The 23957-nt window shown below is 32.2% G+C and overlaps 1 protein-coding gene across 1 annotated transcript in view; it reads right to left on the bottom strand.

Annotated features, from left to right (window-relative positions):
• LOC131078253 (UPF0481 protein At3g47200-like) overlaps nt 1-23957 on the bottom strand; it is a 249428-nt gene that overhangs the window by 70053 nt on the left and 155418 nt on the right. The window contains exon 4 of the mRNA XM_058015913.1: nt 22466-22519. The gene's annotated coding sequence lies outside the window, so the exon portion shown is untranslated. The remainder of the gene's footprint in view (nt 1-22465; nt 22520-23957) is intronic.

Here is a 23957-nt window from a genome sequence, read left to right as displayed (position 1 = left end):
GTAGTTTACATATGAGACACTTAGGGAGATGTGCATACATTGCGAGTGTATATGTAGAAGAATTTCCACCTTTTATGATGTGATCTTGTTGTTACATTCCACCTTTGGTGGGTGATCCACCTCTTGTGGAATATTTAATTATTTCTCCTACCTACCCTTGTATCTCATTGAGCCACATGTCATCTTTGTTTACTCTCTTGTCTCTTAGCCTTGCCTTTATAAGTAGGCTCATCTACATTGTATGTGATTTTGAATGATCCAGTTGATCTTATTTTTCTCTTGATTAGAGTATAGTTTATTCTCATCAAATCTATTAGTCTTTCTTTTGTGCTACTCAATGTGCTCTTGATCTTGCATATTTTCAACAAATTCTTCCAAAAACAATGAGCTTAACAAATCACAAATCGATAGACAAACTAGCAAGCTAGCCTACAACCTTACCGATCAATTGTCTATCATTTTTAGCATCTTTATCAAACTTCATGCCTCTATGTATGCATCATTCTTAGAATAGGCAGTTTATCAAATATCATGTCCTATGTATACATCTTTCCTACAATGGTCATATATCAGGTCCTATGGATATATCTTTCCTACAATGGACATCCTATTAAACATCATTTTAATAAGAACATTTAACTTGGCAAGAATATCTAATGGTTGTTAACTTATTTGCTCCAGTGCGTCTTATCTTTTCTTTTATTTATTTTGTACTGTGCTTGTATCATGTTCATATGCTTCTTAGGATGCCCACAAGTGATTAGAGTGTCCAGGATGGATCATAATTTTTTATCATTTGGATGTTGTTTGTGGTTTTCCTTATCAATTCTTGCAAATTCTATGTGAGTTATCTAGGTTTCTCATACCAAAATGCTTGCATCCACTTTTTATAATAAGATCAATGATGAAATAGCACAAGATTCATCAATCTCATTCATCTTCATCTCCTATATCGATTCTCATCCGTAATCACTTCTATGGCCATCGATTTACCATATCCTTTTTCATCACCATCTATTTTGTCCTCTTCTAGCCTTATCCCCCATCTTTCCTATCAAGAGCACATGCATGTTCTCCCAACTCACATGTCCTCTCAAAGGGGCATCATCCAACTAACTCGTCCTCCTTCGTTATCTATCCTATGACTGGGGCATCATGCTTCTAGTCCTTATCCCTATCCTAGCCACTATATTTTAATCTTCCTTAAAACAATGGGATAAACTGTATTTTCTTAGAACGGCAAAATGTAGATACCTAAAATTGTCCTAGTCTAATTAAATAAATGTTTTTATTTATTTAATTATCCCCTTCTCTTCTATTAATTAAATGAATTTTTATTTTTTTAATTAATTCACTTATCCTCTCTTAAGACCCTTTGATATCCTAGTTTGAATAAATATTTTTGTTTGTTTAAATTCCCCTTTTCTCAAATTAAATAAGTATTTAATTTATCTAATTAATGTGGCCCCCTCTATTAATTAAATAAGTTCTTTAATTTATTTAATTAATTCATTTATCTTTTTCCCCTCATTTATCTTAACATCGCTTTTTATTTTATTATTTCCTCCATTATCAACTTGTGTTTTGTCTTCTCTCTTCTTTCTCTCTTATGTTCAATCTGTCGTTATTTGATTATTATGTTTATTTAAGCTATTTGATTGTAATTTCTAGACCTTCATTTAATCGTTTTAAAAGTTAATATCTCACGTGCAACAATCATAGATCCTAACATCAGATCATCCAATCAAATCATTTACGTCTTTAGTTTTATGATACTAAAAAATGATTGACAATAATTAATGTTGACAAGAAATACTGACCCTTTGGTAGTTCAATCTCATAAATACGCTTAGAAATAATACATAAAAATTCATACCTTCTTTAACTTCAACTTATTGCATGTTTCATTAGAAAAAAATTCATTCCAATAATGTGTCATGATTAACACACCCTCTAACTATATCTTCTTCATTTACCAAGTACTTCCATGACTTTTCTTTAGCTACTTTTTCACTAGTGTATGCACCTTCTTTTATATTATGCAAATCTTCTACATCTACACTAAGGCATTCCCCATCAACGACCTTGCCCAAGTCTGTAACACCTATGAGGATGTACCATTATCTAATTATTAAATGCATATTCAACGTGCACCAACAATTTATCTCACTATTTTTGTTTGTGTCCTACCAAACTTCTCAGAAGATTTCCCAAACTTCTGTTTACAACTCTTCCACAATCTGAATCTATTTGTACTTTTGTTGTGTGCCTACCTAAAAATGTGCCCAGAAGACAAAGGGGCCTACCTAAAAATGCCTACATTGCGGAAACCCTTCACATAAAATGAAGACTGCTAAAAGAAAAAGTGAATAAATAGTTTGAACTAAATAGCTTGAGAAGTTTATCTGTGTTTAAAAGCATTCGATTTAAAACACTTTATTATCATTGTAACATGTTTCCCTATTCTTTACCATTACCCATGCGGACTACATCAACATCGACCAACAAATGAACATTAACTAAAATATGTTGACTCCTTTACATATTATAAAACATAAGGTTAGTTGAAAACCATATAGCCATCAATCAATTCATATAAATTAATTAGTTTAATGGCAAAAATTTAAAATGCCTAACGTGGTGGATCAACGACCATTGATGGGATAGGCACATTATTTGTGGGTACAAAATATAGGGTGTGTTTCCCTTTGCTTTCGTCTCCACGCTAGCAAGTGCGGAAAATTCAAACGTATGGTAGATGTTATCTTGGACTTACATTAAAGAAAGATTCCAAAGGAAGATTCTAATATTTGTAATATTTATTAGGTCTACATTTGTCGGTGAATAATTTTTCCTTTAAATCACGATATATACGCTAAATACGTAAAATAATTTTTCATTTAAATAATTTATTTTGTTTAAATGACAATAACATGCATATTATTTTTTTTAGAAGGAATCTTATCAACTTTTAAAATGTGAACTTTACCAAACCAATTAACGTATAAAATAATAATTTGACAAAGGACGTGTTTTTTAAAAGATCTCCGAGCTACTGAGTAGTTATGCTCATTTTCAGAACTTACGAAAGCATATTGTGAATAGACAATATGTTATAAAAATATTCGTTGATAATAAAGAAGGTTTAGGTTTATCGATACACGAATGGTTTCTCCATTAAAGCCTAGGGTTTCGATTTAAAGTTGAGAATCTTAGTTCCACAAGAGTTGGCCATCATGTTACAACTCTTTAACACAAGATTTGGAGTGGCAGTAGTCAACAAAGGCCACTTCACTCTTCCTGTAGGGATGATTACTCCACTTTAGTTAGATGAAACTTCTGTACTTTACAAATACAAATGATAGGGAAGAAGAGTGACACCTAATATTTTGGGTATATATACTAAAAAAAAAATTAATAATAATTTTTGGAAAATAAAATTTTAGAAAGCTATTGTAGGGTTGTGTGAAAAGATGATGATAAGACTTTTGATTATGGAGTTCAACTTTTGAAAGCGTTATACTCATCCATCTTTATATTGTAGCTTTAAGTTTATCAAAAGTTCGAATTAGAAAATTACACAACCTTGAAATCTCTTGTTCATGATAGTGCATTCATTGAAAGTCAGTATGTTCTTATTATCATATGTTATTGAATCAAAGATTGATGTTTCTAATGAATTATGAAGAATGTTAGAGAAATGCTTGCCATCAAGGAATCCTAGCAAGATGTTGCAGTTCTTACCACGTCTACAAGTATACCTTGGGATTTAAGGTTAGGATAACCCATCCATCTCAAGTCACATATCCTATGTATACATGGTATGATATATAATTGACATAATCTTATTGTGGGAGTTAAAGAAACATCTAGCTAGATATGGAGCTGAAAAATATAGCTAGATGCATTTTTTTTTGATAATGAATAAGATAATATATGTGTAGGTTTTCTAGTAGAGGTTCAAAATAATAACTTGTTTCTCAAGCATAAGTAAAAGGTCTTATTTGCTAAATAGGTCTAGGAAAGCATTGATATCACCCTTAATCCACCTTCATGATGTACCATATATGACCTTCTAGATGATATGAGAGAAATGGAAATCTTTGATAACTACTAAGATCTTACCTGTTAAAAAGTCTACAAAAGTATTGATATTACCAACCATTTATCTTCATGAATCTACCACATATGACCTTGCTCTACAATGAAATCTTTAATAATCATCTTGGTGTGTATCTTGTAAATCCCTAAGTAAAAATATTAAATATGATTGGGTAGTTATGATTCTATGGAGGATTGGAATTTCTAACATATGTTATATGTATAGATCCTAGAGCACATTATAAGATCCCTGACTTCTATTTACAACTCTTCCACAATATATTTGTAAATGGTACGCAAAACTATAATTTAATTATGCACCTGGCCTCCTCCTTAGTGCGGCCAGAAGACAAAGGGGGCTAGCTGCTTTTAAACATGCTTACATTTTGGAAACCCTTCACATAAATAAGAAGACTGCTACAAAAATTTACTAAATAACATAAACTAAATAGCCTGAGAAATTTGTGTGTGTTTAAAAAGCACTTGCTTTAAAACACTTGATTATCGTTGTTAATGACATTTTTTCCCATTCATTATATCATCCTCCATCAATGTATCCCCCTATTTAATGCCATTTTATAAAAAGGGATGACCTAGTACAGGGGAACAGAAGATCCTCACTTAAATCCATCGGCCCATCCAACAAACACCGAATTTCTTACATCCTTCAAAGTTGCATTCTACAGTAAATTATTTTAAACAAAATTTCTTCAATACACTTTTCTTCTTCTTTAGAGTTTTAGATTACTTCAAAAATATAAGATGAAGAAACATAAATTCGATTTACTTTCTAACTTGCAAGCTAACGCAGCAAACTACATCATTAAATTGGATTTCTATTCTTACAATTTAATGTAATCTTAAAAATTGAAAATGCAGGATGTGCACATTTTTTGTGGATACAAAATACATCGTGCGGTTCCCATCGCTTTCATCTCCATGCTAGCAAGTGGGGAAAATTCAAACAAATGGTGGTTGTTATTTTGGCATTACATTAAACAAAGATTCGAATTGTATTGATTAAATAATTATAGAAGGCATTAAGTAAAGAGAAAATTCGAATATTTGTTAGGTCATGTGTCAGTGAATATTTTTTTCTTGTAAACGACGCTGTAGAGGTTAAACATGTTAAAAAAAATCATTTTAAATAATTTATTTTTGTTTAAATGACGCTATAGACGTGAATATTTGTTAGGAATCTTATAGAGTTTTAATATGTGAATCGTGACTAAACCAGTCAAAGTAAAAAGTCATAAATTCACAAATTATGTGGCTTTGAAAATGTCTTCCGGCTGCTGCGTATATGCTGGTCTGGATACAAGCAATGTTAATTTTGAAAACTTATGGGTGCATTGCGAAAATAAAATATGTACCAGAATAAAAAATATTCGTTGTAATAAAGAAGGTTTAGGTTTTTAATGGCATGAATGAATTCTCCATCAAGGCCTTGGGTTTTGATTTTTCATTGAGACTCGCATTTCCACAACTCTTTTACAGATGATTTGGACTGGTGGTAGCCTACTCACGAAGTCCCTTTCGATTTTCTCATAATCTATTTTTTCATTTATTCTTAACTCTACCATAAATAGGTTATGTAGAGGTTTGAGCCTTTTCTGGATTAATCTATTCAGAACTCTATTATAAATAAGAAAAATATCAATTAGTTTCTTCAATTATTGTTCGTCCCTTAGGCTGGTAGGAATGATGCTCTAGTACCAATTGTAATGTCCCCTTTTGAGATTGCTCTTTGAGTGCTTGTAATGATTTCTCCTTTATACTTTATTGGTGATATAGTCACCACCCTTCATTGCTACCTTTTAGAATAATATATTATTTCCCAATTGTTCTCTCTTGGATGTCCTCCTCAAATGGAACCTTCACTTTATATCTTCCAATGCGAAGGAGAGTCACACCTCTTCATCATGTCTGCCTTTGCAATGGTCACAGCCTTTCACAACTACCATCATTCAAAAGAGTCTCATCCCCTCATCATTTTTGCCTTTGAAAACTCACTTCCTTATTATCTGCTCGTCAATCCTTCCTTATGCTCTATTCTTTCTTCCTCTCTTCATTCCATTATTTGATTTATGCATGGACTTTTTTGCATTAAACTTAGAATCTGAATTCCTAATCTCCCCTCCTCATATTAATTGCTTACTCTTTTTATATCTTCATATCTCATTGATAAGACACATCTTTTTGGAAAGACATATCTATTCAAAAGGGTCATGTCTCCTCATCGTTGTCTTATTATTAAGATCAGATCTACATTTCTAATTAATTAAAATTCTCCTTCAATTCGCTTCTCCCTTTCATACCTCATGCTTGAGGGAGACAAAACTTTTTATTTTGTTCCTTTTGACCACTCATGAATATTAAGTAAATTTTAATTATTTTAATTTAATTCTTTTATATTTTCATTTTATTATTATTATTATTTATTGTTAAATCCTATTTCAAAATGGAGACATTAGACATCTTGGGTTTCATTGGTAGGAGTGTAGATTTTTGCCATCACAACAAAACCACGTACTAGTGATGGGGAGGGATCTCATCATGGATATAGTCGCTATGCCAACACCCCCCCACACGATAGAGCCGGATACAACCACGTACCATATAGGATTCGTACCCACTACGTACCACGTCAATAAGCCAAACTTACGTGGACAAAGGGTCTAGGACTTGAGGGACTCGAACCGATGACCTGCGCTCTGATACCATATAGATTTTTGTTGTCGCACCAAAAGCGTGTAATAGTGATGGAGAGGGATCTCATCGTGGATATAATCGCTACGCCAACAAGGAGATTTTAGCTTCATGTGTTTGGAGATGACTTTTTATGGTTTAGAGTATGGTTTGTATAATGCCATGATGTACTCTTGATTTCATATTGGAGTACATGATAGGTGTAAAAGCATCTATTATTCGTATCTATTATTTTTGTCATCCTATAATTGTAAGAGGGTACACTTATATTAGGTGGTGCATGTTATGACATTTTTATGCAACATTTAAGAGCACCTTATGATAGTTCTCATGTAACACCCCACCAAGGAATCCAAGAGGATAAGAGCGTAAAGGACAAATAATGCAAGGAATTTTTTTATTTTGAAGTAATAAGGTGTCATCATGCATAACATATATATGTGTAATGATCAAATTCATAATAAGGACAACTAATCCTTAACCAATTGTGCACATATAGAAGGATATACTCTTGAACTCAATTCAATTAACTCAAGTCACCTCTAACGGTTCCCTGACGTTGCTATGCAAGCAACACATCCAATATTAAACAAGAAATCCAAGACCAAACTAGAAGGTGACTAAATCAATCTTTGACACTATAAGAGACACATCAATATTCGTTTTAAATCACCAATGGAAGTGTTCCTACAACATAACCATAATGCATCAATAAATAAATTGCATATGAGTCATAGGTCATTCTCGATTCCAACACTAGAGAATGTAAAACAATACTAATCCATAACATAATGTCTCAATTGCACCAATATCCTCTTGCAGTGTTCTGAATATATATGATCAAATATTACAATGCTTGATACTAATTACAATAATTACAACAAGAAAGGAAAGAAGTAGAAAGAAGATGCAATATTTCCTAGATGTGATCGATGCAACATATAACCTCTATGAAATTTTATTTATCTCCAATAAATGAAGTTAATGATGAAGATCATTGAATAATTAATAAGTAGGCAGAGACGAAAAAAGAAGATGTATTTAGACAACTATCTCTTTACTATCAAGTAGACAAGGAAAAGCCATATGTATTTAGACAACTATCACTTTATTGTCTATAAGACAATGCTTAAAAATTTTGAGGGATTTCTTGCAAAAGTTTAATTTCACTGGATGGGAAATTATCAACTCTAAATATACTAATTACTTGGTGTCTCGATTTGAAGATATTTTAAAATAGTTGAAATTCTTTGAAACATTTTGGTACCACAAAGAGGGGCCTTTCTTGTGATTGCTTACAAGTATAGATTGAAATTAGAAGCTACAACTCATGTTGTTTATGATTTTTGAAATAATATAATAAACAAATCATTCTATTATTGAAGTAGTATATTTTAAATTTTAGTTTTAAACCTACGTTCAATATGCTAAAGTTGTTTGGATTTTTACAAAACATTGTTATATCATTCATAAAGCAATGTGCAATCAAAATATATAAATATTTCTTATCTAAAATTTGAATATAAATTTAAGTAAACTTATGACGCATTATTAATAATCACTTAAACTTATAGACTCATTAACATAATTTTTGAGTGCTAAGTTAATTTATTTTTATTTAGAGAAAGCAAAAATAACATAATTCAAAGAAGGCTTTGAAAAATCGATTTAAACAGATACCAATATATTTAACTATACTTTAGATATAATTTTTTTAATTAGCAAACATCTTAAACTAAGTTTTCATATTTTAAATGAGGAATCATTTTAAATTACATTTGATTTAGAGTTACATTTTAACTAAAAAATAACTTTTATTTATAGGCATAATTTGAAAGCATACTTAACTTTTATTCATACATAGCTTAGTATCAACATAATCAATGTATTATTATCATCCTAATTGTAAATATAATAGAGTTATTGTTATTTTTAAGGTTAGGTTTAGAAATGGAGTTATTGTTATTGTTATTGTTAGGGTTAGGGTTAGAATAATGGTTACTATTTGGGTTTAATTATAATTCTAATTTATGATATAATTAAGATAAAGGCTCAATTAAAGAATGGTAAGGGGTTGTATTAGAGTTAAAGTTAGTGCTAAATTACGGTTATGGTTTAAGTAGCATAATAGTTCAATCGAGGTTAATATTATAGATTAATAAGAGTTAGGTAATAACTAGGGTTCAACTATAAATAGATTTAAGGTTTAATTAGGATTAGGTTTCAATTAGAGTTATGGTCTAGGTTCAAGTATGGTTATAACTAAATAGGGTTATGGCTAATGGTAGATTAGGTTTTAAACACATATGGGATTACGGTTATAGTAATCAAATATATAGTGCAATTAGGGTTAGAGTAAATTAAGCCTATAAGAAAAATTAAGGTTAGAGTTCAATTAGGGATATGATTAAATTATGTGTTGAGCATAATTAGAGCTATAAGAAAAATATTTAAGTTAGGGTAATGGCTAGGATTAAATTATAGTTAGGGTTAAATTAATGTTTAAATAGGGTTACTACTAAGGTTCAATTAGGGTTGATTTAATATAGAATAGGGTTAGAATTAGAAATAGAGATAGGATTAAGATTAGCTTAGGGTAAAAATAATTATTACAATATAGTTAGGGTTAGGGTTGATAGTAGATTAATATTATTAATAACCTTATACTATTAAGAAACATAAAACAAGGTTACCTTAAAATAACATTATATTGATATAAATATTTTCTCTTATTGTAGTCTTAACACTAAGTATTACACAAAGTAAGTCAAGGATTTTGTTTGCTCGAGTTTGTGTCAATGTGGCCATTAATACGGTCTTACCCACCAAAATTACTCTACACTCCAAAGTTGGCTCTTGGGTTCAACAGATAGAATATGAGAATGCAAAGGCTTTCTGTCAAAATTGTGGAAGATATGGTTATCTGAGTATGTCTTGCAATAGAAACACTACCAGAAAACAACAATTGAGCTCTAACCTTGAGAAGACCCATCAGATGGAGAATAAGAATATGAAGGAACCTCCTCGAGCTAATAATGATCCAAAGGGAGTATTCTCTCTGGGTGAAGCCCCCTAAAATTTGATAGATTCCTCGCGAGAGGACATTATGGCTACTATGTTCAAAGATAATAAGAAGAGTGTGGATGACCTTTTGGCTTCTACATATGGTGTTGAGTTGCTTGGGATGGGTCCTTCTAGCCCCTTGGTATAACCTAAGAGTTCGATTCCTTCAGCTTCTAGTGAGATTATTATAGACTTGAACCAAAAGGAATGCAAGGAATAGAGTAAAAAGGAAATAAAGCAAAATGAAACCTTACCCAAGGAAAATGTGTCCCCTATCTCTTCTGATTCAAATTTGGAAGTGATGAATTCTTCGATGGTGACTCCCAAGAAAATATTCAATGGAGGTTCTGGTAATCTAAAAGAAAACCTACAAATGTTGGGTTTTTCTGCTACTCCAACACAAACAAAGATAAAAATCTGGTTTGAGGAGGATGAAAAAGAAGACAAAGGATAAGAATAAGTGCCTATCAAGAAGAAGAAGAAGATATTTGATGTGGGAGGCAACACCAAAATTGGTCGCCCTACCAACAAAGACTCTAGACCGAAAGAAGTGGATCAAGAGGTAGCAATAGGAAAGAAGTTAACCTTGGATGAAATCCTAGAAAATAAGAAAAAAAGGAATTATCCCAAAGCGTTGGGGCTTATCCCCTATTCAGGTGAGTAGGGTTCTCAAGATTTATATCTCAATGATTATTATCTCCTTGAATGTTAGTGGCCTTAACAACCCTTTAAAACAACATATGCTAAAATGAAAAATTATGGAACAAAAGATGGATATTCTTATGATTCAGGAAACTAAGATGAATAAGGACAATTTTTCAGAAAGTCATTTTCATTAACTCTTTTTGTCCCTCGGCTCACTTCTTGAATAGTGACTCTAATGGTGCCTGGGGGAAAATCGCTACACTATGGAACCCTAATCTGTTTGAAGGAACTTTAGTTTCTTCTGAAAGAAATTCGCTTATTGTTAAAATGAGAAACATTAAGTCAAATTTACAATGGATTCTTGTTAATGTTTATACCCCAAATGTCCAAAATATCAGAGCCAACTTATAGCGATCCATAAATTAACAGATTGAAAGTAGAGCTGATGAGTTATAGATAATTGCTAGAGTCTTCAACTCTCCCCTCTTCCCCTCGGAGAAAGCTGGTGGTAATGAAGACTTTTCAGATAGTATGAATGAACTAGTTGAGTTCATCTCTTTCTCTGGACTCTTAGACATCCATCTTAATGGGTCTAAATTTTCCTTGACCAACAGAAGGCAGGGGGTCCGTTTGATCTAGGTGAGACTCGACCGGGTGTTGATTTCCTCTAATTGGAACTGTCTTGATTCTTTCTCTCTCTGGTCTTCTCCTCAGTCAGGATCTGACCACAATGCTATTCTCCTAAGATTGGATAAGCCTGGGATTAGAAATTCTTACCCTTTCAGGTATGAGTTTATGTGGACTCAACATGCAGATTTCAAAAGGCTTGTTGAAGAATGGTGGAATACTCTTGTTGGCACCTCGATGTTTAAAATTTCCTAAAACTCAAGATCCTCAAAGATAAAGTTAAGGGTTGGAATATGTATTCCTTTGGTAATATCTTTGAGGAAAAGAAGCTCATAATCAATAATTTATAGGTTATCCAATCTAGAATGGAAGAACAACAGGTTATGGAGGATGACTCCAAGAAGGAATTGGACCTGAGAAACCAGTGGTTTGCTCTTAATAGAAAAGAAGAATTGTTCTAGAAACAGAAATCGAGGCTATAGTGTCTAAAAGAAGGGGGATAAGAATACAAAGTTTTTCCATTTGTCCACTCTAAAATATAGAAGTCGAAATAAAATAAAATATATTTTAAGAGAAGATTGTACTAAGTTGGATGATGAAGAGGATATTGCTTCCCTCTTCATTAATTCTTTTAAACTAAGTCAACTCTCAACTCAGAGTATCAGTAATAATATGAACAATATGCTAGATGTTATACCATAGGGGTCCTAGAAAATAAAAAAATATTATAAAACATTTAAAATCATTCAATAAAAAAAATTCTAAACTCCTCGTATTAATAGATTAAATATTAACTTCTTTGTTTGGCTTTCTTTTTCTCTTTTCCCTCCCTCATAGCCATCAAACATTTTACCTTTCTTCTTTTACAACTCATCTTATCATATTACGTCTATCAAAACTTATTATATTATAATATTACAACATATTTTTAATTGCAAATATTATAGTATTATTCTTTCTTTAGTTTGTTTCATCATTATTGCCACATCTTTATATTTATATTATTGTGAGTGTATTGTTGATAAGAGAAATAAATAATCCTTAATTGTTAGTTTAGAATAATATAATAAAATGAATACACATAAATGTATTTTACAATTTTTATAATTATATTATCATATCGAGAGGCTTGCATTTGATTTCCATAATAAAGCTCAACGATGATATAACACTCTATTAAGCACACTATTTCACCAACCTCATCCATTCTATCTATCCATAGATTCCTATCCATAACTACTTCTATGGCAATCATTTTATCATCTCATTATCCATTTTCTTCTATATTTAGCCTCCATCTTTCCTTTTGAGAGCACACATATGTTCTCCTAGCCCACTTGTCTTCTTAAGGGGGCATCATCCTACTAGCTCGTCATCCTTCCTTATCCTTCCTAGAAATGGGGCACCATGTTTCTAGTCCTTATCATTGTCCTACCAACTATGTTTTAATGTTTTTTGAAACAACATGATCAACTGCATTATCTCAAAGAGGGAAAAATATAAACACCTAAAATTACCCTTTAATTAAATAAATATTTATAATTTATTTAATTATTTTATCCTAATGTATTCTACTAATTAATAATTTTTTTATTAACTCATTAGCCTCTTCAACTATTAATTAAATAAATAAATCTTATTTATTTAATTAATTAATTTATATTTTTCTTCTTATACACATTACAACACATCTCTCTAAATTACCTACTCTTCAATCTTAGCCCTACATTTAAATTTAAACTCTTAATCCCATTCATTCTTATCTTTTTCCTTTCTACCTCTTGAACTCCTCTCTTCATATTTACCTACACTTCAATCCTATTGAGTCTCTTTCATCTATGTGATCCTGGCCATTCATCATTTAACCTCTTAATCTAAGTCTTTGACTCTCTTGGAGATTTCTATAAAATAGTTTTTATCCTTTCATTTTGTCATCCATAATCAATCAATCATACATATATTCTACCAAAATAATTCTAGCATACATCATCGCAACCTAAGCTCTTGTGCAAGTGCATTGTGAACCTAAGAGCAACATTATCAATGCAAGATCATAGATGATAGTAGAATAATGCAGACAAGATTATTGAACATGTGAAGCTATATTTTTTGTTGATGTTGAGTTGAATTAATTTGTAGATATAGGGTTTAGTGGCTAGCTTTATGAGGGTTTACAAATAGGATTCAAAATTCAATATAAACAAATTGCAATAGTTATTGTAAAACCATTGTGCATCCATCTCTTTATGCTATCAATCAAAATATAGCTACTTTTCCCCATCTACATGTTGAAATTAATTTGAATTCAACACTCTTCCAAATTCTTCAAAAATCATATTATGTAGTATAAATTCAATCTAACTAATTAAGTATGAAGCTCTACCTTTTCAATTTCAAGTGTGTCATGAATATGATCATATTCAAAGAAATCTTTCAAATATTAGTTCTAAGACCCCTCAACTGTTTCCTAAATCACAAAAATCAATTTAAAGGGAAAATGAAAGAACCTCGTTATTCATAAAGAGCTCGATGTAAATAGATTATCCTTGTAAAATTGTGTGCTAAAGGAAAGTTTGTGAATCAAGAACAAAAGGACATATTGGAAGAAAGATTCTTAATAGCAAATTTGATGATCTAAAATTTTAAAGGGTCAAAGCGATAGAGCATGACACGATTTCATCTAGTCAAGAAGCAAATCTTTTGGAATCAAGTACTCTTTTATGTACTGGTAACATGCATTCAATCTTGGAAAATAATAGCATACCAAAGTGGGGAGGTTCTCCTATTAAGAGAGTAACAAAAATAGATAACCTATAAGAAGGTGAAGCTATGTTCTTAGCTAAAATTGAGTTCTTTCAAGTAAAAGTACTTGAAATGGAGTTAAATGAATTATGGGCCATTACCAACCTTTTATAAATGTGGGGTGAAATAAGATGACAAAATAAAGGCCCTCGCCTTATTAGGCCCTCAATAGAACAACATTAAGAATAGGGGAAATGATAAAATTTTAAATCTTGTAAGACAAAGGTAAAACTGATAGGGAAGTCACTAGCTAAATATAACATTATTCCAGCACTAGATTTTCATTTTTGTGCTTCTAAAAAATGATTATTATATCATGGAATGTTATAGGTTTAAGTAGCATCCATTGAAAAAAGGATACTCAAAATTAAGATTATTCACTTCAAACAATTGTGTGCTTTACCATGATATGAATATATTTTTCAATTAATAGTGTGAAGTCAATCGTTGGAACTATTTAGCTAACCCTATTTTAAAGTGATGTCAACACTAGTTTGAATCTCTAATGTATCTACATAACCATGTGGAGTATACATCTCATGATATAAGTTTACTTGGATATCTAAAAAACTTTATCAACACACCTTTATATACATTCAATTGTAATAGTACAGGCGATATTTTTAGACAAAAATTAAACCATGGGAAGCATTCACAAGCTATAAAAGTTAAGCTATTTTGTATGTTCAAAACACCTATTTATATCATGGCCGTAAATGAATATTTTGGTTTTAATTTTTTAATATTAGAACCTCTTTGTACCTATTGTGTGCTCTAATCTTATGAATAGCCTTAATCATAGTTTCCCTACAAGTAAATTTCTCTAAAACTATATCTTCACTATCTCTATAAGTTATAATATTAAGAAATAAATAATTATGGCCTACATAGACTTCTATGTTTCTCACAATTTAGCTTGAAGAGAATTGTTCTCCACAAAACAATTACATATTAAAACTCTTATTGGCATAGTAGGCTTGGTGTACATAATTTGCATCAATCATAGGTGACAACTTTGTAATGAATAAATAGCTTAAGCAAAAACCATGCTCTATGACCCTTGTTTGACAGTCCTATCTAGTGTTGCGTCTTTTATTTTCAATCGAGACTCGTATTAATGAATCAAATGCAAAAACAATGTAATACCCACAATGATGAAATGGGGATGACTGCAATTTTCTTTTATGTATCAATAGGGTGTGGTCCTAGAAAAAAAAACATTTAAAAGCTCGTCTAATAAATAAATTCTAAATTCCTCTAAAAAGTAGATTAAATATTAACTTCTTTGTTAGGTTTATTTCTCTTCATCCTCCCACATAGCCATCTAGCATTTTAACTTTCTTTTTAACTTAAATGTCTATCAAAACGTATTGTATTAAATTATTATATTACAACATGTTTTAATAAATTTTATTATTTGTATATATTATAATATTATTCCTATCTTTAATTTTCTTTATCATTATTCCCACATCTTTATATTGATATTATTGTGTTTGTATTGATGCTAAGAGAATTAATTAATTCTTGATGGCTAATTTAGATTAATCTGATAAAAAGAGTACACCTAAATATATTTAACATAGTCTGAAAAGTAAATGAGTGGAATGAATCAAATAATAAATAATTAAACAACTTGTAATAAAGAGAAATAAATGAGAAAAATGAATCATAAGCCTTAAGAATCTATTCACTTTAAAATTAAAAAATGATCTTGATAGTCAAATCTATGAATCAAAATTATATTATCTACTCTACTCTTATTTTGATTAATTCTATTGATCGAGATATAATTCATGACCTTAAATTTGACTTGTAGCTATGAACTTAAGCTTTGATGATAACTGAATTCTACCTTATTGCAACAAAATAGTGGATTATTTGATCTCTCATTGAAAAGGAATTAGTCAAAATTAGAATTTGTAATTTGACATAATTATAGTGCTTTTCATATCATGTCAAATTATATATGTTTATGAACCAAATTTTTTGACAAGATGATCTCAAATAGATGATAAAGATCAAGAAATTAAAATTGTTACCACTTTTAAACACCAAATACAAGTGTCATAACTAATATTCATTCTAACATTCTAAAACTCGATAGTGTCTCTGGAAAATCTGGAAAAACTACTGTGTTAATACATGATGTAAACTCAAATTGATAATTCGGAAAAAGGCAAAAAATGTGAATTTCGACATTCCCTGTGGCCAAATACACTCCGACATGTAGCGATGAGGAAGGAGAGTGGTGGGTGGTTCTAGGGAAAAAAAGCTTAGAGGCGTTGGAACTCTCAAAGGCACTCTTCGGCTGCCATTTCTGCAAACTTAAACAATAAGGGTAGACCTCTTTTGAGCAGCACCAAATATGCTAGTTTCCAGTGATCGCTCCCCAACTCATCCAACATGGTCGATATCTCTGTGAGGAATGTTCGTAATTACAGAAGGATTCTGAATGATAGATGGTTAAGATCACAATATTCTAGTTTTCCTCCACGTCGGTCAAATCCTCACTAGTAGACACAAAGGTTACCACAGGGTAAATGTGGTAGCCCTAGGGTTCTCTCCAACCCTCACAGGAATTTTCCCTTTGATCAATTATTTAAAATAGATAAAATAGATTCAGCTCCAGTGGTAGCCACTTCTAGCCAAGTTGTAATTCCCGACAAGCAGCAGCACAAGAAAAACATTAAGCCATCTAGGAATCCCCTGCTTGAATACGGTGTCTTTTTTTACAACAAGGGTATTATTGCTCTCTGCAATGGGAAATATCGGATCTTCAATGAAATTAATGAATGGTGGAAAGAGGAATTCTCAAATCAGGTAAGTATTACTAACCTAGGTTTTAACGATTTTCTCATCACCTGCACTAACTACAATATTAAAAAGGAAATTCTTGAGTGTGAAGAAAAATTGATAGAAGGATATGTTTTGATTGGATGCCGAATTTTAATCCTAAAACTTTTCAACCCAAGAAAGCTATAAAATGGGTAAACATAGGTCCTTTGCAAGTAGAATTCCATTTCCCTAGAATTATGAAATTTTTAGGCTCGCAATTAGGAGTCTTTTGAGGAGTAGAAGGCTTGTATAAGGATTTGTAAAAAGATATAAAGATCCTTATACAATTCGACACTGAAAACCCTAAGTTGAGCCCATCGAGTTAATAACTGAGAAGGGCAGTTGGTATATAACCCCCTCATTTTATGAGGGAAAAATCAACACCTCTAATATCTTCCTATGTGACCCCCAGGGTTGCGAACAGGTCTTCGATAACAACATCCCTTGTTCGATTCCAAATAGTAGGGGTAAATTGAATTTGAATTATATAGATTATTAGTCGTCCTCTAGGGCTCCCTCAATGATAAACATGGTAGTTGGGAGATGGAGCAAGTCCCAATCGAAGAGCAGGGGTCCAAGATGCCCCCAGACTAATAAGGCTTCCTCTTTCTATCCAAATGATATTCCCTCTTCAACACCAGCTAAGACACCTCCCATAATAGGTAAGGATTTGGGACATGTAATCATGTTGTGGGGGTTAGTATCACAAGCAAAAGTATTAAATCCTCTAAGAACAGGGATAAGAGGCAAGTGGTCTCTAACAGTAGAGCAAAACTACCAAAACTATTGATAGGAACAAAGGAATTCAAAGCAGATGTGAAGGAATAGCTGGGTTTATTGGACAAACATATAGAGATAGAACAAAAAATAGTTAGTTTCCCAACTCTAGATGAGTTTGGAGAATTAGGTTTGGGGGTTGAGTGCCTCTTTGAATAATTCACGACTTTGGAAGAGGATGTTCGAGAGTCAGTTTTGGTAGGGAATCAACCTCTTAAGGATGATGATGGAGACTTAGGTGGTAGTAAGCTAGGGTTAGGTGTTTTCTTGGGACGCAAGACTAAACCAGATTATGGTTCATCCCTAAAGAAGAGAGGTAGGAAATATATAATTGAACTTAGAAATATGGATGGAGAAGCTGCTAGGCAGGCTAAAATAACTTCGAGGGAAGGAGAAGTACCTTCCCACCAACCCATGAAGATCATAACGTGGAATTTTAGGGGCATAACAAGCAACACATTCTAAAGCATTGCATCCTCACCTCAAAAGAAAAATTAACCTTAGCCTAGGAGACCAAGCTTAATCAATCTGAGATTAGAAATTTCCAAAGGAAATTAGGCTACCTAGAGTGGGAAGTGATACCTACAGTAGAAGCCTCAGGCGGCCTAGGTATCATTTGGGATCCTAGAAGGACTAAAATTAGGAATATCTCTAGCAATAAGTTATGGATGTGTTTCTCTATCAAACATCTTAGTTGCAACATAAACTTTATCCGCTTCAATATTTATGGCCCCAGACCTAAACATGAGAAGCTAATAGTTCAGCATGAAGTTGGTCAGTTGTTAACATCCCACTCAGAGTGGAATCACTTTTTAGTGGGGGGATTCAATGCCATTGCTGACCTCTCAGAAAAATTGGGGGGATTGAGAAGAGAACCCCAAGCTTTGATAGATTTTAGGAATTGGATCAATTTTCATAATATGATAGATATCAGAATTGATAATGGCTCCTTTACCTGGAATAATAGAAGGTAGGGCTTCAACCATATTGCGAAAAGATTAGATAGGTTTCTCTTCAGAGGTAATAACTTGGAATTTCATTATCTTTTCAAGGCCTCCATCCTTCCCATCTTAGGCTCAGACCATTTTTTGGTCCAATTAACCATTGGGGAGGACTTAAAACCTAAGAGATGTCCTTTCGAATTTGAGAAAATATGGATGAAAAACGAATCCTTTTTGGAGAATATAGAAAAATGGTTGAAAGAGGTGGATGTTTTGGCATCAAAGCTTAACTATTTTGTTACCAAAATTAAATATAGCTAAATTTGACAGTTTTCATTCAACATCATCTTTTGACTACTAAATTTATCATTAACCAAAAAAAAAATACCCTTTTCGAAAAAATTCTCTCATCTATTGAAAAATAATTTTTTAATTTGTTTTAATATCATTTAATATTTTTTAAATTTCTAATCAGCCTCTTTTTAACTTTAAAAAGATACTCAAGTTTTAATTAATAAAAAATATTAAAATTAATCAAAATACTAAAATAATTATTTGTCTAGATTCTTGACTTCGAGCTCTACAAATTGGTATTTTTTGATTTTCCTAAAAAAATATTATGCTTGGAGAAAAATTGAGCAAAAGTGAAAAGTTTAAAAAATATAGAGTTTTTCATCTTTTTGTACCACATCACATGACACATAGGATAGTTCGGCCGATGTAAGTCTAACTGGACTAGCCTTATTTCAAACTATATAATAAAAAAATTGAATTTTCTTTTAATGGACTCATTTGAGCTAAGGGACTTCGGCTAAACTGAGTCTGACCGGACTCTTGGCGCCATGTAGGTTCCATGTGGTGGCATGCGGCCCAGGGGTAGTCCAAACGAACTACCCTCAGTTGGCCCAAAGTGAGACACAGCTCCATGCTTATACCCCTAACTATATCTATAACATAAAACCCTAACCCTAACCATGATGTAAATGCTAACCATAATCATTAGCTAAAACTTATAAAAATATCATTCTATAATGATGATAAACCTAACCCTAACCATAACCCTTACCCTAACCCTAATCCTAATGTAAACACTAACCATAATCCAAACCCAAACCCTAACCATGATGTAATCTCTAACCATAATTATAACCCTAACACTAAAACCTAATGGTGCAAGAGCACCTAATGGACTTTATGCCTCCATGAGGCAATTTTATAAATCTTTCTTTAATATTGTGTTTTGATAATGTAATAACATCTCTAAGACCATTTTGGACTTATTTGTATTGAGTTCGAGTCTTAGGAGGTCATTTGTGGGCCATATGGCAAATATTATAAAAAGTTGTCATGTTTGTCAAATATTGTCATGCAACTTTGCGTTTTTTGTTGCATGTGGAAGGTGAAGGGTCAAGTCATTTAAAAGAGTTGTAACTGATGATTCTTGGTTAGAAAATTCTCTCTCAAATTTCCCCCCTCCCTCTTTGCCTCTTTCTCTCCATTACAAAAATAACATGAGCCTATTAGTAATGACACTTGAGTCTCTTCATGATTAAACTGATTCATTTTAGTTATGTTTAGATCCTTACAAGTGGATGTATAGTTGATTTGAACCTATCACTCTTCAAACATCATTTGCTAAATGGCCTACTAATGGACCTCATGTACTACATGAATGTATGCAAAAAATAGACCAATTTTTTTCCTAATTAACGTTCTACACCTCTTCAACGTACCCATTGTACACCAACGTCCAATTCCTTGCTATTATGATTTTGGAGCATATGTGTCTCCTTCAATTATAATTAATATGCATTACGTAAGTCCTATTCAATTATTGTAATTTCAACACAAAATAATTTTGATTCATATTCTTAAAGTTTTTATGCAAGAATTTTTTTACATGTTTTAAAATAATCAAATTGCCAGATTTTGCATACATAATTCTACTGTTTCAAGCATCATAAAGTTCAACATAAGAGTTGAAATTTCGAAATGTATTTCTTCATCAGTATTTTGAAGATGGCAGCAGCTATTCTAGCTCCAAAAATACACTAACATACTAGAGAAAGTAGCATAACATGCAGTTATGAGTGCATTACAAATCAGAAGTTTTGGAACTAGAATGGTTGCGTCCATTTTAGGATATAGGTTGAACGGCTACAAGTGCCAAAGGATACCTTTGTCACATTTTTTAGGAAAACACGAACCGTACGAAAAGGAGAAAGCTTTGTCGTAGTTTTTGAAGAAAAGAAAAACTGTTCGAAAGACGTGTTTGAAAAGTGATATTGTTGGGGATTTGAAGGGCTTTTAATTCCCCAACCCCAGGGTTAAAGACTTTCGTGATCAGTTCCTGAAGAAGGACTTAGACCTGCTCGACAAAAACTTAAAAGCAATTCTATCCTAAACTCTAAACAATGAAACATCTTTCACTGGCGGTTTAGGTGTCAAGTTATTAATGAAAGGCTACGGACAGGCGTAAGTGGTGGATATTGTCATTTGAGAATAACAGTACATTCACATATATCAGCTGACATAACGTCTAAAAATTTACAGACAGGGTCGAAGTTAACCAAATCGACAAAGTAAGTGACTTAGTACGCATATTATGTCAAATCGCTCATCAATTCTGATTATAAAGTGGAGTTTTTAAATGATTCCAGGAAAAAGGAATGGACCTGCAACTTTAGTGAGACTATCTACTTTTGACACTCTTTTCTAACTATGGATGATTTTTGCAATTTTTTTAATGAAAATATTGGATTACATAGGTATTGTCTTTTTGTTAGTCTATTATGCAATGTTGAATAAGTGCATATTTAAATTAGATTTGGTCATTAGGCTAAATTTAATGACCAAGAAAAAGGGGAATCAATTCATAGGGAAGGATGCAACAATTTCATTTAAATTGCATTCTACAATAGACGAGAGAGATAATGTTTTGTATGAGGATGAATGTTTATTGTGTTAAAAAAAAAATAGTGATTAAGGAAGAATCTTAAGAATCTTTTAATGAAACATAAAAACAATTTAAGATATGTAGTCAATTAAGAATATAATGATTGAAGTCTAAAGTCTAGCTTGTGTGAATTATCTAGACTACATAATTGCTAAGGAAAATAAAAGCTTGCTAGTGACAACCATCCACTTGAATAAGACCCCTAACATTTTATGTATTTCTATCATATATTGTGTCAAACTCAATTTATACAATTGACTAACCTTGTTTATAGATGTGCATCTACACAATCTAAATTTTAGAATTGCATATGTTTCATCCAATGATGTAGTAGAATCAACACATATCTAAATGACAATTATTCAATTTTTTAGCCATTGCTATAAAACCTTAGACTAAAAATCAATTTGTCCTAAAAACCATTTCAATGCCAAAACTTTTAGAGACATAAACAGGGTTTAACAAGAAACAATTAATTGATTACCAAAACTTTAATTACGTTTTATTGACATATGCAAAAATAAGATATTATTAGAAGCCATCTAAATATCAAAGCAAACACGATAGAAGTAGTCTCATGCCAGTCCAGAGGTGAAGGATCTATGGTTATTTTCTATCTTCACCACACAAAATGAAGTTTCCTGATGTCAAATTTTAATAGGCTTCAAAAATTCCAAATACTGATTCCACATTTGTCTCCACACACGCTGTTTCTACACTCTTTTCTGAAAGTCCTACTTCCAATTCGGCCTTTTGATCTTACGTTTAGCTTTGATTTTCTTTTCTGAGATTGTTTGTTTTGTTTTTAGTTTCTAAGATTATTTAGAAATAGCCTTAATGATAGATTCCCTGGAAATATTTTGTCTATGTATAAAAATTATGGAATGAAGTATAAAGAATTATGGCCACAATAGACAAATAAATAGATGATAACAGTGAAAGGCGTTTTTGGAAAAGAAATCAGACCTGTGTAGTTATCATAATGTAGTTTGAGGAAAGAACTTACCAGAAGACAGTCACAAATTGAAGCTGTTATGACTCGGGCCTTGATGAGCATAAGCTGCAATCACAGAAGACAATGTTGTAATGAATAAGTATATTAAATAGCCAAAGCAAAACATGAATATAACTGATGCCGGAGCATCCGGGTGAATGAGCTATCCGGTTCAAGCTGATGTAAATAAGTTTTCAATTTTGGTGTTTTTGGTTCATTGTTTGATTTATAAACATTTTGTCCTCTTCCTTACCTTGGGTCATTTAAAATAAACTCTTACACAGAATAGTAAGTAGCTATTATTCAAAAGTATAAACTCTATGTTGCTAAGTGCCTACGAAGAAAACCAAAGGTAGATCATTTTATTATGGTGCATAGAATTAAAAGGAGAAGAGGATATGAATTGAGAGGGTTTTTGTAAACAAAGGAATTGCTGTGTGAAGTGGAAGAGTAAAGGGCATGAGCAGAGAAGGACAAATACAGTGCTAAGAACACACAAATGGGTGTGTGCTGTGTGTTAGTGGGAGTCTTGGTCAGTGGAATGAAATGTTACAGTTCTGCGAACTCTAGCATGATGGACAGCAAAAGAAATGAAAACAAAAATAAATAACAGAGGCAAGAAATAGAGGCTCAGACCGTGAGAAGAGTTTGAAAAGAAATCAGAGATTGGAGTGTTATGAAATAGAGCATAGAAAGGCCAATTTGACAGTAAGGATTTGTATAAAATTTGTAATCAAATTTTTGGCAAAGACAATAAAGATTGAGAAAATCTCTTTTTTATATTGGTGTGTTGTTGTTATTGACATTTGATTAAAGTTTCTTTTATTTTTATTTTATTTTGCTTATGCTGCAACTTACCCAGTTCAAAAGAACACTGTCAACTTACCCAGTTCAAAAGAACACTGTGAGTTGGGATTGAATTTGGAAGTGCCAACAGTAGTCAAAATAGCCTATAGAGGGCCAGGTCGCAGAGGGGGCAGAGGAGCTAGAGGCTTAGAGCCTGAAATTGCAGAGATAATAAGAGTTGCAATGAGGAGTATCACTTCGCGATTGGATGCCATGGAGATGGCTCAAAGGACAAGTGTACATGTAGAAGACGTCACTGATGACAAAGAAGAGGAGCAGACCGTTGAAGGAGGTGAGGAGGTTAATCAACCGAGGCTTGAACCTGGTGAAGAAAGGTTCATTAAAGCAATCACAAGAATTAATTCCTAACCATGATTTGAACCAACAAGCTACAAAGGAGGATTGAATGCGGAGGTATTGTTGGACTGGATTGCAAAAATGGATAAGTACATCGAATATGACAATACGGAAGAAGACCAAAAGGTGAAATATGCACGTACAAAGTTGCAAGGGCACGCTTCTCTATGTGGGGAGCAATTACAAACTGATTGACAGCGAAGAGGAAAGGAGAAAATCAAAACATTGTATCGAATGGTGACCAAGATTAAGTCTAAATTTTCTGCTGGCAAATTACCAAATCAATTTGGTAAAGAAGATT

Source organism: Cryptomeria japonica, chromosome 7 (genome assembly GCF_030272615.1).
Source record: "Cryptomeria japonica chromosome 7, Sugi_1.0, whole genome shotgun sequence".
NCBI classification, from domain to species: Eukaryota; Viridiplantae; Streptophyta; class Pinopsida; order Cupressales; family Cupressaceae; genus Cryptomeria; species Cryptomeria japonica.
Note: the sequence above shows the minus strand (reverse complement) of the source record. Positions and strands in the feature narration are given on the sequence as shown.